This window comes from Salmo salar, chromosome 27 (genome assembly GCF_965601325.2).
Source record: "Salmo salar chromosome 27, fSalSal1, whole genome shotgun sequence".
Classification (NCBI taxonomy): Eukaryota; Metazoa; Chordata; class Actinopteri; order Salmoniformes; family Salmonidae; genus Salmo; species Salmo salar.
In genome coordinates this window covers 32,425,137-32,442,968 of record NC_138317.1, presented here as the reverse complement: position 1 = coordinate 32,442,968, position 17,832 = coordinate 32,425,137, and the positions used below count along the sequence as shown (strand labels likewise).

Genomic DNA, 17,832 nt, shown 5'->3' with positions numbered 1-17,832 from the left:
ACATCCCAAATGGCACCCTATTTACTTCAGTGAACTTCTTAAGACCAGGGCACATAGGTCTGTGGGCAAATGTACTGCACTACATGGGGAATAGGGTGCCATTTGGGATGAATCCAGAGTAGTTTCTTATTTCACAGACCAGCTTCTCCCATCTCCATAGCAGCAGTCTAATGGCAGGCTGCACTGCTGGCTGATGACAACGATGCCTCTCCATGTCCTCTTTCCTCCTTGTTGTGGATAATTACATGAAGTGTGGTTCATGCGAATTTGGATGCTGCTGAGTCATAGCTTGCCACAGTTTAACCAGACACCAGGGCCGTGCACAGACCTTTCAGGGACTTCGCTCCACCTATCCTACAAACGAAAAGTATTGGTCAATGCGCATTGTGGTAATTATCTTGGATTGTTTGTGGTTTGAACATGGTATCACGCTTGACAGGAGAGAAACTGAACTGATCCACAGAGTTTCTTAACCCAGATATGAAACATTGTGCGAGTTCTGAGAACAAAGGGGTTTTTTTAGAAGTCAAAGAGAGAAGTGACAAATAATTCCTTAGTAGTTCATTTAAAAAATAATAATAATAATCTTTAACTAGGCAAGTCAGTTAAAGAACGCCCTATGGGTTTCTCAAATGGGCCGGTTGTGATACAGCCTGGAATCGAATCCGGGTCTGTAGTGACGCCTCTACCACTGAGATGCAGTGCCTTGGATTGCTGCGTCACTCGGAAGCCCTAAAGGCAAAACCTAAATTCGAGCCGATGTCTTAAGTATTTGAACATGTTATTAGTCCAACCTCGTGAAAGTGACAAACTGACACGATTTTATTTTCGTAAAAAATGTATTTAAATATTGGAGTGCCTTTGAGTTGTCGGCTGGCACTTGCGCAGTTCGGCACGAGACGACCCTTATACCCGATGACGTGTTCTGCGCATGGGCTGCCTAGCCAACGTCGCCATGTTATCACCTGTAACTGTCATCGGGGATTTCTATTGGAGAAGCAGATGTAGCCTATTTTCATACTTTACTGTCTTTTTCTGAACCTCTTCTAAGATTTGTGAATTGTGTGATGATTACGTGATATGTTTATACGCTGTAACTTAATTCAAATAGTGGGGCGAATTGTATTGACTTTATTCACACTTTGTTTTGGTTCGGTAGCGACACTCATCATACACGGAAGCACACGCATTTGACCCTCTTCTCGCGCTCTCACGGCACACTATATAACTTGTATTGAAAAGTACTGCTTTTATTTTTCTAATTAGTCCATTAACTTCTCAACTTTGCTCCAAATCGAAGCATCTGCGCCTGCATTTTGACCTAACGAGAGAAACCTCTATAATTTTCCTGGCCTGTCACAGCACTATAAATCACGGCACATTGAAGCATATGATTGGTCTACATATTTAAGGGACCAAGGGGATTGGATGCATGTTTTAAAGAAACGCCCCTCAAGATCAGAGTGGCGTTGAATCGAGAGAGAACGTTCTCCGCTGAGTTTATAAAACTAAAAATATTAGCACGGTATTGCTGTTTTATGTATAGTGTTGTCAACACAATTTGGTTGATTTAATCCACACTTGCATTACTCCCCTCGTTTGGTGATTGGCATTTAGGCTGAATCAACGAAAACGCAGTAGATAGAGACCTACAGTATGCTTTAGCAGGGAAGTTTGGTAGGGTGACATGATTTGTAACTATGACAATTATTTTGTCTAACCGACCGTGAACCCAAAAATGTAACCCGAGGTAAAGTTGGTTTTATATTCACACATTCAACAGACATTCGCCAGAAGCCATTTAAAAATGTAAAAATCAATAACTAATTCACCGTTTGTCACAGAATCATCAAGCTAGATATGATTTAGTCTATAAATGTCTAGCATACTTTTACAACATTTGTTTTGAGGAAAAATTACAGTTTTGATTGAATAGAAATAGAATCTATAAAATGCCATTTTAAAGCGGTAAAAATCAATAACTAATTCACTGTTTGTCACAGAAACATCAAATGATGTATGATTTATTATATAAATGTCTAGCATACTTTTACAACCTTTTTTGAGGAAAAATTCCAGTTTTGATTTTATGGAAATACATTCAACAGACATTTGTTTACGTGCTGCTGTGCGTTTTGTTGCTAGTGTTACTTTGCTACCTGTCAACTTTACGGTTTTTAATAACCGTTTATATTTTTTGTTTTTCCCTCGCTCGACTTTTCATTCAACTTTTTCATCCCGAACGCTATATCTGTACATGGTTCTACAGGACATCCACCAGCCGAAGCTAAGTAGTAACATTAACATTATGCCTTATAATTGCAGTCGCTGTACTCATAATATACAGGAGAACAATCGCTTTATGGTGAGGATAGCTGTGCTGCAAGCTCAGCTTCAGACGCAATCGTTAGGCAAGGGTAATTTAAGTGTAGGAAAGGATGAAACAGCGTCTGTGCCACAAATAAGTACAGATGGTAGTATAAATCCCCTCGCACAGTCCCCGCAGCCGGACAATTTTCTCATGGCTTCTGGAAGGAAATGCTGTAGGAATGCTCAACCGGTGTTATTCATTCAGCCGACAAACTTTCAACCGGTTCTCCCCATTAAGCAGCGGGTCGGAGTCAGAGGCCGAGTCTTCTCTGGTCTCTCCTCCTCCCGTTACTGGGTCTGAGACGCCGAAGCCTCCCACCATTAGCTCTGACATATTGAAAACGCTAGTCATTGGCAACTCCATTACCCGCAGTATTAGACTTTGACATGACCATAAACCGTTTACCAGAGGGCAGGGCTACCGACGTTAAGGATAATCTGAAGATGGTGCTGGCTAAGGCTAAAACTGGCGAGTGTAGAGAGTATAGGGATATTGTTATCCACGTCGGCACCAACGATGTTAGGATGAAACAGTCAAGAGGTCACCAAGCGCAACATAGCCTCTGCGTGTAAATCAGCTAGAAAGATGTCGGCATCGAGTAATTGTCTCTGGCCCCCTACAATTAGAACTGGCGAGTGTAGAGAGTATAGGGGGAGTGATGAGCTCTACAGCAGTCTCACAACTCAATCGTTGGTTGAAAACTTTTCTGCCCGTACAAAATATATCATTTTGAGATAATGGGCCCTCTTTCATGAATTTACCCGCAAACAGGACCAAGCCTGGCCTGCTGAGGAGTGACAGACTCCATCCTAGCTGGAGGGGTGCTCTCATTTTATCTATGAACATAGACAGGGCTCTAACTCCACAGTGAAATAGTGTGCCGGTCAGGCAGCAGGCTGTTAGCCAGCCTGCCAGCTTAGTGGAGTCTGCCACTAGCACAGTCAGTGTAGTCAGCTCAGCTATCCCCATTGAGACCGTGTCTGTGCCTCGATCTAGGTTGGACAAAACTGAACATGGCGGTGTTCGCTTTAGCAATCTCACTGGAATAAAGACCTCCTCCATTCCTGTCATTATTGAAAGAGATTGTGATACCTCAACATAGGGCTACATAATGTTAGATCCCTCACCTCCAAGGCAGTTATAGTCAATGGACTGATCATAATCGTGATGTGATTGGCCTGACTGAAACAAGGCTTAAGCCTGATGAATTTACTGTGTTAAATGAGGCCTCACGTCCTGGTTACACTAGTGACCATATCCCCACCGCATCCCGCAAAAGCGGAGGTGTTGCTAACATTTACGATACCAAATTTCAATTTACAAAAAAGAAATGACTGCGATTTCGTATTTTGAGCTTCTAGTCATGAAATCTATGCAGCCTACTCAATCACTTTTAATAGCTACTGTTTACAGGCCTCCTTGGCCGTAAACAGCGTTCCATGAATTCCTATCGGACCTTTTAGTCATTGCATATAATATTCACATTTTTGGTGACTTTAATATTCACATGGAAAAGGCCACAGACCCACTCCAAAGGGCTTTCGGAGCCATCATCGTCTCAGTAGGTTTTGTCCAACATGTCTCCGGACCTAGTTTTGTCCCGTGGAATAAATATTGTGGATCTTGAAATGTTTTTCCTCATAATCCTGGACTATCGACACCCATTTAATTATGTTTGCAATCGCAAGAAATAATCTGCTGAGACCCCAACCAAGGAGCATCAAAAGCCGTGCTATAAATTCTCGGACAACCCAAAGATTTCTAGATGCCCTTCCAGACTCCCTCCACCTACCCAAGGATGTCAGAGTACAACAATTGGTTAACCACCTAACTGAGGAACTTAATTTAACCTTCCGTAATACCCTAGATGCAGTCGCACCTCTAAAAAAAACAAAAAAAAAACAAACATTTGTCATAAGAAACTAGCTCCCTGGTATACAGAAAATACCCGAGCCCTGAAGCAAGCTTCCAGAAAATTGGAGCGGAAATGACGCTGCACCAAACTGGAAGTCTTCCGATTAGCTTGGAAAGACAGTACCGTGCAATATCGAAGAGGCTTCACTGCTGCTCGATCATCCTATTTTTCCAATTTAATTGAGGAGAATAAGAACAATCCTAAATCTATTTTTGATACTGTCGCAAAGCTAACTAAAAAACAGCATTCCCCAAGAGAGGATGGCTTTCACTTCAGCAGTGATACATTTATGAATTTATTTGATGAAAATATCATGATCATTAGAAAGCAAATTACGGATCTGCGTATTTATCCAAAGCTCAGTTGTCCTGAGTCTGCAAAACATCGCCAGGACCTAGGATCAAGGGAGGCACTCAAGTTTTTTAATACTATATCTCTTGACACATTGATGAAAATAGTCATGGCCTCTAAACCTTCAAGCTCCATACTGGGCCCTATTCCAACTAAACTACTGAAAGAGCTGCTTCCTGTGCTTGGCCCTCCTATGTTGAACATAATAAACAGCTCTATATCCACCGGATGTGTACCAAACTCACTAAAAGTGTCAGTAATAAAGCCTCTCTTGAAAAAAAAAAAATACATTGACCCAGAAAATATAAAAAACTATTGGCCTATATCAAATCTCCCATTCCACTCAAAAATGTTAGAAAAAGCTGTTGCGCAGCAACTCACTGCCTTCCTGAAGAATAACTATGTATACGAAACGCTTCAGTCTGGTTTTAGACCCCATCATAGCACTGAGACTGCACTCGTGAAGGTGGTAAATTACCTTTTAATGGTGTCAGACCAAGGCACTGCATCTGTTCTCGCGCTCCTAGACCTTAGTGCTGCTTTCTGACAAATCAACTGTAAATTTCGGTGTTTCTCAAGGCTCCATTTTAGGACCTTTATTGTTTTCACTATATATTTTACATCTTGGTGATGTCATTCGGAAACATAATGTTAACTTTCACTGCTATGCGGACAATACACAGCTGTACATTTCGATGAAACATGGTGAAGCCCCAAAATTTCCCTCCCTGGAAGCCTGTGTTTCAGACATAAGGAAGTGGATGGCGGAATTTTTGAAACTTTTATACTCGGACAAAACAGAAATGCTAGTTCTAGGTCCCAAGAAACCAAGAGATCTTCTGTTGGATCTGACAATTAATCTTGATGGTTGTACTGTCGTCTCAAATAAAACTGTGAAGTACCTCGGCGTTCCTCTCTTTTGAGGAACATATCAAGACTGTTTCAAGGACAGCTTTTTTCCATCTACGTAACATTGCAAAAATCTGAAACTTTCTGTCCAAAAATGATACAGAAAAATGTATCCATGCTTTTGTCACTTCTAGATTAGACTACCCAGATAAAGCACTAAATAAATGTCAGTTAGTGCTAAACACGGCTGCTACAATCTTGACTAGAACCAAACAATGTGATCATATTACTCCAGTGCTAGCCTCTACACTGGCTTCCTGTTAAGGCTAGGGCTGATATCAATGTTTTACTGCTAACCTACAAAGGAGAAAGCCCATATAATGCTATCTTTCCGATTTGGTCCTGCCGTACATACCTACACATACACTACGGTCACAAGACGCAGGCCTCCTTATTGTCCCTAGAATTTCTAAGCAAACAGCTGGAGGCAGGGCTTTCTCCTATAGAGCTCCATTTTTATGAAATGGTCTGCTAATCCATGTCAGAGACGCAGACACGGTCTCAACATTTAAATCTTTATTGAAGACTCATCTCTTCAGTAGATCCTATGATTGAGTGTAATCTGGCCCAGGGGTGTGAAGGTGAACGGAAAGGCACTGGAGCGACTAACCACCCTTGCTGTCTCTGCCTGGCCGGTTCCCCTCTCTCCACTAGGATTCTCTGCCTCTAACCCTATTACAGGGGCTGAGTCACTGGCTTTCTGGTGCTCTTCCATGCCGTCCCTAGGAGGGGTGCGTCACTTGAGTGGGTTGAGTCTCTGACATGATCTTCCTGTCCGGGTTGGCGCCCCCCTCGGGTTCGTGCCATGGGGGAGATCTTCGTGGGCTATACTCGGCCTTGTCTCAGGGTAGTAAGTTGGTGGTTGAAGATATCCCTCTAGTGGTGTGGGTCTGTGCTTTGTAAAAGTGGATGGGGTTATATCCTGCCTGGTTGGCTCTGTCCGGGGGTAGAGTTGGACGGGGCCACATTGTCTCCTGATCCCTCCTGTCTCAACCTCCAGTAATTATGCTGCAATAGTTTGTGTCGGGGGGCTAGGGTCAGTCTGTTATATCTGGAGTATTTCTCCTGTCTTATCCGGTGTCCTGTGTGAATTTAAGTATGCTTCCTCTAATTCTCTCTCTTTCTCTTCTCTCGGAGGACCTGAGCCGTAGGACCATGCCTCAGGACTACCTGGCCTGATGACTCCTTGCTGTCCCCAGTCCACCTGGTCGTGCTGCTGCTCCAGTTTCAACTGTTCTGCCTGCGGCTATGGAACCCTGACCTGTTCACCAGAGGTGCTACCTTGTCCCGGACCTGCTGTTTTCAACTCTGAATGATCGCTATGAAAAGCCAACTGACATTTACTCCTGAGGTGCTGACCTGTTGCACCCTCTACAACCACTGTGATTATTATTATTTGACACTGCTGGTCATCTATGAACGTTTGAACATCTTGGCCATGTACTGTTATAATCTCCACCCGGCACAGCCAGAAGAGGACTGGCCACCACTCAGAGCCTGGTTCCTCTCTAGGTTTCTTCCTAGGTTCCTGCCTTTCTAGAGAGTTTTTCCTAGCCACCGTGCTTCTACATCTGCATTGCTTGCTGTTTGAGGTTATAGGCTGGGTTTCTGTACAGAACTTTGTGACATCGGCTGATGTAAAAAGGGCTTTACAAATCAATTTGATTTGATATTATTTATTTAATTGATTTAGTCTGATCAGTGGAAGAATTCTCATTCTTAACAATGGGCAAAAATATAGGGAAATTGGTGTGCTTGTCAGCAACAACAGTACTGTTATTCCCCACACTCATTTTACTATTCCACTTCTTCTCAATTTTTCCAATGTAGTCACATATTTCAAATCTGATATGCATATTTTTCTACTAGAAATTGTATTATATTCATGGACAATTTTGAATCAGTCAAACAAATAAGCATTGGATATTACATGTTCCTGCAACAAATATAATTCTTGACATTTTAGTATTGTGCACATGCTAGGCAGAGATGGCAGGGGGACTCACAAGTCATAAACAATATTTTATTTGGTTAGGGTGTAATTCAATGGTGTTCCGTTTTCAAGTTTTAGGCACAAAGACATACTTTATGAATGCCACCAGGGGAAAGACAGATAAACAAAAGCCAAAGAGAAATATGCTGCTGAAATGAACAAGGAAGTAAATTCAAAGACAGATCACTGTAATTTATATCATACACGTTTACAACATTAATTTCATTTTAATTATGATGAATTACTAGCTAACAATGAAATGTTTCTCAATAAAAATGTCAGAAGATGGGACTTTAAAGGGGTGTTCTAACTCTGGTCACTAAAGGTCCCATGGAACTTATTGCAGGAGTATGTGAGTACCATTTTAGTTGTAAAACTATATTCATTTCATGTAATACTGTGTATAAAAGTACCATGTATGTGAAGTTTATGAATAATGTATATGTAACTAAATATTTGTAAAAAAACAAACAAATTTCAAACAAAGTTACTTTGGCCCTCCGAAGAGGAGGGGTGAAATACATAAAAATAGAGTATGTAAGTGGGGTTATGTTGTTGATTTTCCCCTTACACTGTAAATAGCTATGGGTGTCTAGAACAGTTTCCCAAACTCGTGTGCATGAACAGATCAGCCGAAAAACTCCTTGCCGAAGGCCAAAACAAACAAAAACGTCAAAATATTTCGTCATAACATATGTACGAACGGTTCTAAATTGTTTCAGATGGGCAAACATCATAAGCTTGTAAGCTGAGTTTGAGTAAGACTACCACTTTGCATTTAGAACGGTTGGTTTTATTATAGCTAATAAATAACCAAAACATTGATGGATTATTAGATAAAATAAATGCATGCCTCTGATCTTTTTTTTCTTCTATTTTTTTTTTTATTGTAGAGAAATCAGTCTACATATAAGAAGTACACAAACAGACAATGTTAACATATGCTAGGGGGTACAACACATTACACATTATACAAAGACCTTAAAAGATGCACACATATTGATTTTTTTAAGGACACCGAGCAGCACATTCTCCCATAAAAAACAAAAGTCATCAAGAATATTAACAATTATAAAACTGAATATCTTTTATTAATTGTTTTACATGTAGACAATGCCAAAATAAATGTGAAACTGTTTCTGGATGCTCAACACAAAAAGTACAATCAATGTTAATGTCTTTTTTGAGTTTCTTCAGGTAATGATTCGCAGGGTAATACTTATGGATCATTCTGAAAGAGAACTCTTTGACCTTGTTCACAAGCAAGTATTTGTGTGGTAATAACCAGACTTTTTCCCAACAGATATTAGTGACCAATGTATTCCAGTAACTTGTGACATAAGGAATGGATACAATATCCCTTTGAAATAAAGCACGTATAGACCTATTGTTCTGAGGGAGCAAGGAGAAACATATTTTTCCTATTGGAGAGTCAACTGGATAAAGCGAGGGTAGGTCAAGAAGGTGAGGTCTGGCTACATCTGTAAATAACATGAGAGTTCCAGATGGAATAGCATCAAAGACTATGGCAAACTCTCTAGGTGTTACAGGGATATTGTAACGAGATAACATTTCCTCAAAATTCGAACAATCCTTCTGCGTTAAAAAGTTGACTCACCAGTAGGATATGATTATTGAATTAGTTCTAAAAAATAAAGACTTGTTTCTATACAAAACGTCCTTATTGTTCCAAATTAAATACCTATGCGGGGAAAAATTATGTTTATATATTTAACGACCATGCTAAGAATACTTGTCTATGAAAAGCAGATAATTTAGCAGGAATCTTATCAATGTTATAGTTACAAAGTAACATCTGCCCATGCAAGTGTCATCACACTCCCTCATCTGATTGGTCAAGTAGACGGGCCTTCTGACTTTGTGGCTGTGGTAACTAGTAACTATCCTGCAATCCCTTTAGCTAATCCATGACTCCATGTCATGTGCCAAAGGAAAAATGCCACCTACTGGAGAAGGCAGATTTTGGGCCCAGTTATAACCCTTTTTTATTATACTGTAGCTCAGTGGTTATCCTTCTCGCTTTGCCTCTTCCTCTCTGGTGTGACTCACACATTTCAGTATTTTCCTGGCACCACTCCGCCAGAGCCCTCACCTCCTCCCTGTAGGCTGTCTCGTCGTTGTTGGTAATCAGTCCTACCACTGTTGTGTCGTCTGCAAACTTGATGATTGAGTTGGAGACGTGCATTGCCAAGCAGTCATGGGTGAACAGGGAGTACAGGAGAGGGCTGAGCATGCACCCTTGTTGAGGATCAGCGTAGCGGAGGTGTTGTTGCCTACCTTCACCACCTGGGGTCGACCCGTCAGGAAGTCCAGGACCCAGTTGCACAGGGCGGGGTTGAGACCCAGGGCCCCAAGCTTTGTGATCAGCTTGGAGGGCATTATGTTGTTGAACACTGAGCTGTAGTCAATGAACAGCATTACATAGGTGTTCCTCGTTTGCAGATGGGATAGGACAGTGTGCAGTGCGATGGCTTCGTCCGTGGGTATGCAAATTGTAGTGGATCTAGGGTGTCGGGTAAGGTGGAGGTGATATGATCATTATCTACTCCCCGGAGTCGGAAGAACTCGTGGATACCATTTTTATGTCTCTGTGTGCAGTTTGAAGGAAGTTGCTAGCTAGGGCTAGTGCAACTGCTAACTAGCGTTAGTGCAATGACTGGAAGTCTATGGGTATCTACTAGCATGACGTTCGATCCCCATAGACTACTAGTTAACATTGGCTCACAAAACTACCTCTAACTTCCTTCTTACTAGACACAGAGACATAAAAATGTTATCCACGAAGTATCCCTTTAACTAGCCTTTCAAAGCACTTCATGGTTACAGAACACTTCATGGTGACAGAAGTGAGTGCTACGGGGCAATAGTCATTTAGTTCAGTTACCTTCACTTTCTTGGGTACAGGAACAATAGGGGACATCTTGAAGCAAGTGGGGACAACCGACTGGGTTAGGGAAAGTGACGACACGTCATTAAATAAAATACAATTTTATTGTTCACATAGACATGGTTAGCAGATGCTATTGCAAGTGTAGTGAACTGCTTATGCTTCTAGATCCGACATAACAGCAGTATCTAACAAGTAATATCTAACAATTCCACAACAAAACCTAATATCTAACAAATTCCACAACCAAATCTAACATGCATACATTGTTATCTCCCTTCAGGTTTTGGTTCTGTTGCCTCTGTTGTGTTCACTTGACAGTGGTAACCCTTAATGCCTATGGTGGTAATGCTGTCTCACTACACAGGGGCAGCGAAAACACTCATAAGTCAACATGAAGCAGCAGCCCCATTGAGAAATGATTCCTATGTACTTCCTATAACAGTCCCCTATAATAGTCCCTTGCTATTGAACTGCTCACACTCTCCTTCCCTACTCTACCATATTCAATTGAACTCTCTGAGGACAGATTTAGCAAAACTGCAACTACCGACAATCATTGTGAATAGAGAACGTTGTGAGACATACCAGCTATGAGCCCTTTCTGTTTTAGGGGAGCTCAGGTTAAGAATAGAACACCTGGGGCTCTGGAATGTTATCAGACAACACAAATTACTTGATTACCGTTACAACCTATTGTTGTCAATGTACTTGCTTCCATCTTCCATTGTAGGAGGCAGAGGTTAAGATTTGGTTACAGTATTGGGTACATAATGTATTTTTGACTAAGAAATACATGCATAATAACAAGTGTGAGTATAGTGCAGCATCTAGGTACTTGTGACCCTCTCCATTTTGACTGTTAGCACGATGACTATCGGGATTTTTGGCACTTGGGACCATCAGTACAACACCACTGAGCAAGCACTCACAGACAAGATCAAAAACAGCCCAAGTTATCCATTCACTAAGAGATCTATCGTTTACTCCTCTAATTTCTATTTCACTGCTTATTTATTATTTATTTTTTTCAGATGTTGCATTACAGCTGGTTTGCTGGTTAATGATAATATGATACGATTTGTTACAGTGTTTGTTCTTGAATACCTGCATGAAAATATCTGGAAAGGTTCTTTGCTACTAATCTGAAATTGAGTGTCTCTCTCTTTTGTCAGGATAATAGCCATGAGAACGTCCTACATTCTGCTATTTCTCTCTTTTGAATACTGATTGAAAATTGAACACTGACCATGTTTAGTTTTCCTTTTGTAAGAGTGTATAAATCTCATACCATTAACTCCTAGCCATTTCGTTAGTCATTCTCCCTCAGACTGACCTTTACCATAAACTTTGACCTCTTCCTGGTTCAGGACCATCACAAGTGTGCTGGGTTCCTGGTGTTCAACCTGTGCCTCTCTCTGTGACTAGTCTGTTCTGGGACCTTCCGCCGACCCCTGGTGATCGATCACAAGAAGAAGGAGTACCGCTACTACATCCACACACACCTAGGAAGGGTTAGCTTACGTGTTAAGTAGTTGCAAAGTAGAAAAACATTTGTAAGTAGTTGCAAAGTTGCTAAATAGCTAAAATGTTAATGTTGTCCGTGATGATATTCGAATATGCAACCAACCACCACGCCGACCAACCACCCTACTTTCGTTTTTGCCTTAAAGCTGCAACATATAACTTTTTGGGTGACCCGACCAAATTCACATAGAAATGTGAGTTATAGAGCTGTCATTCTCATTGAAAGTAAGTCTAAGAAGAGGTAGATCTGTTCTATGTGCGCTATTTCTATGCTTCCCGTTCTTCAGTTTAGTTTTTGCGTATTTTACTTTTGGTTTTGTACACCAGCTTCAAACAGCTGAAAAAAAAAAAAGTGGTTATTGAAAATATATTTCAGATGTAGATCGTACATTGATTTTCTACACTATACATTGCTTGATTTGTCACATAAACGTTTGCAACCAGGAAATGGCAGAGCGATTTCTGCATTTTTTATTTCACCTTTATTTAACCAGGTAGGCCAGTTGAGAACAAGTTCTTATTTACAACTGTGACCTGGCCAAGATAAAGCAAAGCAGTGTGACAAAAACAACTACACAGAGCATATGGCACCTTTAAGTAACCTTCTGTCTTTTTATATTTTTTATTTTATGTTTTATAAAATATACAAAACATACACATACAAACGACAACATCATTCAAACATCAACTATATCACACCTGCCTTGACCCACTAGCACACACACCCATCTCCAATGCCCGCATCACTTTCTGCCACATGGCCTGAAACTGCACCATTTTGTTTCTCTCTGTAGCCCACACATTTTTAATATTTAAATAATAAATCATTAGATATTTCCATTGTATTAACGATGGCAGATTGATTGATTTCCAAGTTGGGGGTGTAGTTTTCAGACAGACAGTTAAAAGTACATTTCTGTCTTTTGTAAACATACCAAACATAACATTTTACACTAATTGGTATCCCGGAATTACGTTTACTATTTAATTTTTTTATTTTAATTGTATTTTATTTCACCTTTATTTAACCAGGTAGGCAAGTTGAGAACAAGTTCTCATTTACAATTGCGACCTGGCCAAGATAAAGCAAAGCAGTTCGACAACATACAACAACAGAGAGTTACACATGGAGTAAAACAAACATACAGTCAATAATACAGTAGAAAAATAAGTTTATATACAATATGAGCAAATGAGGTGAGATAAGGGAGGTAAAGGCAAAAAGGCCATGGTGGCAAAGTAAATACAATATAGCAAGTAAAACACTGGAATGGTAGATTTGTAGTAGAAGAAAGTGCAAAGTAGAAATAGAAATAATGGGGTGCAAATGAGCAAAATAAATAAATAAATAAAGTAGTGGAAGAGGTTGTTTTTTGGGCTAAATTATACATGGGCTATGTACAGGTGCAGTGATCTGTGAGCTGCTCTGACAACTGGTGCTTAAAGCTAGTGAGGGAGATAAGTGTTTCCAGTTTCAGAGATTTTTGTAGTTCGTTCCAGTCATTGACAGCAGAGAACTGGAAGGAGAGATGGCCAAAGGAGGAATTGGCTTTGGGGGTGACCAGAGAGATATACCTGCTGGAGCGCGTGCTACAGGTGGGTGCTGCTAAGGTGACCAGTGAGCGGAGATAAGGGGGGACTTTACCAAGCAGGGTCTTGTAGATGACCTGGAGCCAGTGGGTTTGGCGACGAGTATGAAGCGAGGGCCAGCGAACGAGAGCGTACAGGTCGCAGTGGTGGGTAGTATATGGGGCTTTGGTGACAAAACGTATGATAGACTGCATCCAGTTTGTTGAGTAGGGTATTGGAGTCTATTTTGTAAATGACATTGCCGAAGTCGAGGATCGGTAGGATGGTCAGTTTTACGAGGGTATGTTTGGCAGCATGAGTGAAGGATGCTTTGTTGCGAAATAGGAAGCCAATTCTAGATTTAACTTTGGATTGGAGATGTTTGATGTGAGTCTGGAAGGAGAGTTTACAGTCTAACCAGACACCTAGGTATTTGTAGTTGTCCACATATTCTAAGTCAGAACCATCAAGAGTAGTGATGCTGGACGGGCGGGCAGGTGCAGGCAGCGATCGGTTGAAGAGCATGCATTTAGTTTAACTTGTATTTAAGAGCAGTTGGAGGCCACGGAAGGAGAGTTGTATGGCATTGAAGCTCGTCTGGAAGGTAGTTAACACAGTGTCCAAAGAAGGGCCAGAAGTATACAGAATGGTGTCGTCTGCGTAGAGGTGGATCAGAGACTCACGACATCATTGATGTATACAGAGAAAAGAGTTGGCCCAAGAATTGAACCCTGTGGCACCCCCATAGAGACTGCCAGAGGTCCGGACAACAGGCCCTCCGATTTGACACACTGAACTCTGTCGGAGAAGTAGTTGGTGGACCAGTCGAGGCAATCATTTGAGAAACCAAGGCTATTGAGTCTGCCGATGAGGATGTGGTGATTGACAGAGTCGAAGGCTTTGGCCAGGTCAATGAATACGGCAGCACAGTATTGTTTCTTATCAATGGCGGTTACGATATCGTTTAGGACCTTGAGCGTGGCTGAGGTGCACCCATGACCAGCTTTGAAACCAGATTGCATAGCGGAGAAGGTGCGGTGGGATTCAAAATGGTCGGTAATCTGTTTGTTGACTTGGGTTTCGAAGACCTTAGAAAGGCAGGGTAGGATAGATATAGGTCTATAGCAGTTTGGGTCAAGAGTGTCCCCTCCTTTGAAGAGGGGGATGACAGCAGCTGCTTTCCAATCTTTGGGAATCTCAGACGACACGAAAGAGAGGTTGAACAGGCGAGTAATAGGGGTTGCAACAATTTTGGCAGATCATTTTAGAAAGAAAGGCTCTAGATTGTCTAGCCCGACTGATTTGTAGGGGTCCAGATTTTGCAGCTCTTTCAGAACATCAGCTGAATGGATTTGGGAGAAGGAGAAATGGGGTTGGCTTGGGCGAGTAGCTGTGGGGGGTGCAGTGCTGTTGACTACGGTAGGTGTAGCCAGGTGGAAAGCATGGCCAGCCGTAGTAAAATGCTTATTGAAATTCTCAATTATAGTGGGTTTATCGGTGGTGATAGAGTTTCCTATCCTCAGTGCAGTGGGCAGCTGGGAGGAGGTGTTCTTATTCTCCATGGACTTTACAGTGTCCCAGAACTTTTTCTGTGTGGCTCAGTTGGTAGAGCATGGGGTGTGCAACGCCAGGGTTGTGGGTTCGATTCCCACGGGGGGGCCAGTACAAAATAAATAAATAAATAAAATAAAAAATGCATGAAATGAAATGTATGAAATGTATGCACTCACTAAGTCGCTCTGGATAAGATGACTAGAATGACTAGAATGTAAAAAATGTGTTGCAGGAAGCAAATTTGTGCTTGAAAAAGCTAGCCTTGGCATTTCTAACTGCCTGTGTATATTGGTAACTAACTTCCCTGAAAAGTTGCATATCACGGGGGCTGTTCGATGCTAATACAGAACGCCACAGGATGTTTTTGTGTTGTGTAACAGTGTAGGTTCCATCCCTCTCTTCGCCCCAACCCGGGCTCGAACCAGGGACCCTTGCACACATCAACAACTGACACCCACGAAGCATCGTTACCCATCGCGCCACGGCCCTTGCAACGCAAGGGGAAACCATACTTCAAGTCTCAGAGCGAGTGACGTCACTGATTGAAATGCTATTAGCGCGCACCACCGCTAACTAACTAGCCATTTCACATCGGTTACACTCACCCCTTTGACCTCCTCCTTTTCCGCAGCAACCAATGATCCGGGTCAACAGCGTCAATGTAACAGTGTAGGTTCCGTCCCTCTCTTCACCCCAACCCGTGCTCGAACCAGGGACCCTTGCACACATCAACAACTGACACCCCACGAAGCATCATTACCCATCGCGCCACAAAAGCCGCGGCCCTTGCAACGCAAGGGGAAACCCTACTTCAAGTCTCAGAGCGAGTGACGTCACTGATTGAAATGCTATTAGCGCGCACCACCGCTAACTAACTAGCCATTTCACATCGGTTACATTGGTTAAGGGCAGTCAGGTCTGGAGAGGACCAAGGGCTATATCTGTTCCTGGTTCTAAATTTCTTGAATGGGGCATGCTTATTTAAGATGGAGAGGAAGGCATTTAAAAAAATAACCAGGCATCCTCTACTGATGGGATGAGGTCAATATCCTTTCAATATCCGGATACCCGGGCCAGGACGATTAGAAAGGCTTGCTCGCTGAAATGTTTCAGGAAGCGCTTGACAGTGATGAGTGGAGGTCGTTTGACCGCTGACCCATTACGGATGCAGGCAATGAGGCAGTGATCGCTGAGATCTTGGTTGAAAACAGCAGAGGTGTATTTAGAGGGCAAGTTGGTTAGGATGATATCTATGAGGGTGCCCGTGTTTACGGCTTTGGGGTGGTACCTGGTGGGTTCATTAATAATTTGTGTGAGATTGAGGGCATCAAGCTTGGATTGTAGGGGTGTTAAGCATGTCCCAGTTTAGGTCACCTAGCAGCACGAGCTCTGAAGATCGATTAGGGGCAATCAGTTCATATATGGTGTCCAGAGCACAGCTGGGGGCTGAGGGTGGTCTATAGCAGGCGGCAACTGTGAGAGACTTGTTTTTAGAGGGATGGATTTTTAAAAGTAGAAGTTCAAATTGTTTGGGTACAGACCTGGATAGTAGGACAGAACTCTGCAGGCTATCTCTGCAGTAGATTGCAACACCGCCCCCTTTGGCCGTTCTATCTTGTCTGAAAATTTTGTAGTTAGGGATGAAGATTTCAGAGTTTTTGGTGGACTTCCTAAGCCAGGATTCAGACACGGCTAGGACATCCGGGTTGGCAGATTGTGCTAAAGCAGTGAATGAAACAAACTTAGGGAGGAGGCTTCTAAAGTTAACATGCATGAAACCAAGGCTATTACGGTTACAGAAGTCATCAAAAGAGAGTGCCTGGGGAATAGGAGTGGAGCTAGGCACTGCAGGGCCTGGATTCACCTCTACATCACCAGAGGAGCAGAGGAGGAGTTTGATAAGGGTACGGCTAAAAGCTATGAGGATTGGTCATCTGTGACGTCCGGAATAGAGAGTAAAAGGAGCAGGTTTCTGGGGGCGATAAAATAGCTTCAAGGTATAATGTACAGACAAAGGTATGATAGGATGTGAATACAGTGGAGGTAAACCTAGGCATTGAGTGATGATGAGAGAGATATTGTCTCTGGAAACCAGAAGATGTCATTGCATGTGTGGGTGGAGGAACTGAAAGGTTGGATAAGGTATAATGAGCAGGGCTAGAGGCTCTACAGTGAAATAAGCCAATAAACACTAACCAGAACCGCAATGGACAAGGCATATTGACATTAAGGAGAGGCATGCTTAGCCGAGTGATCAAAGGGTCCAGTGAGAATTAGACAGCTAGCCGAGCCATAGGTAGCAAGCTGGTAGAAGATGGAGGAAGGTCTGTTTTTAGCCACCTGGTGCGTTTCCGTCGGTAGATTAGTGGGGTTCCGTGTGTTAGGGGGGACCAGTTCAATTGGCAAAATAGTTATAGTTATAGTGGCCCAAGAAAATTGTCCGATAGACCTATTCAGATAGCAGCCGATAAGACAGCTAACGATTAGCGGGCCGCAGATGGGTGTTCAGGTTACGTCGCGACGGAGGGGCCAGTTGGATAACTCCCTCAGGCAGATAACGTCGGTAGTCCAGTCGTGAAGGCCCGATGGGGCTCCGCATCGGCAGTAAAATGGGTCCGGATAGGTGATTGTAGCACAGGAGTGGCTGATGGAACTCTTCAGCTGGCTAGCTCCGGAATAATTTATGTTAGCTCCGGGACCGATGTTTGCCAATAGTCACTCAGGTAGCAGCTAGC

At 42.4% G+C, this 17,832-nt stretch overlaps 1 long non-coding RNA gene across 1 annotated transcript; it reads left to right on the top strand.

The window, feature by feature from the left end:
- Positions 1-645: 645 nt before the first annotated feature.
- Positions 646-8,398, top strand: LOC145864383 (uncharacterized). Its single transcript, XR_014382947.1, has 2 exons — positions 646-1,750; positions 2,270-8,398. It is a non-coding gene; the product is annotated as an uncharacterized LOC145864383 (long non-coding RNA).
- The last annotated feature ends 9,434 nt before the right edge of the window (positions 8,399-17,832 follow it).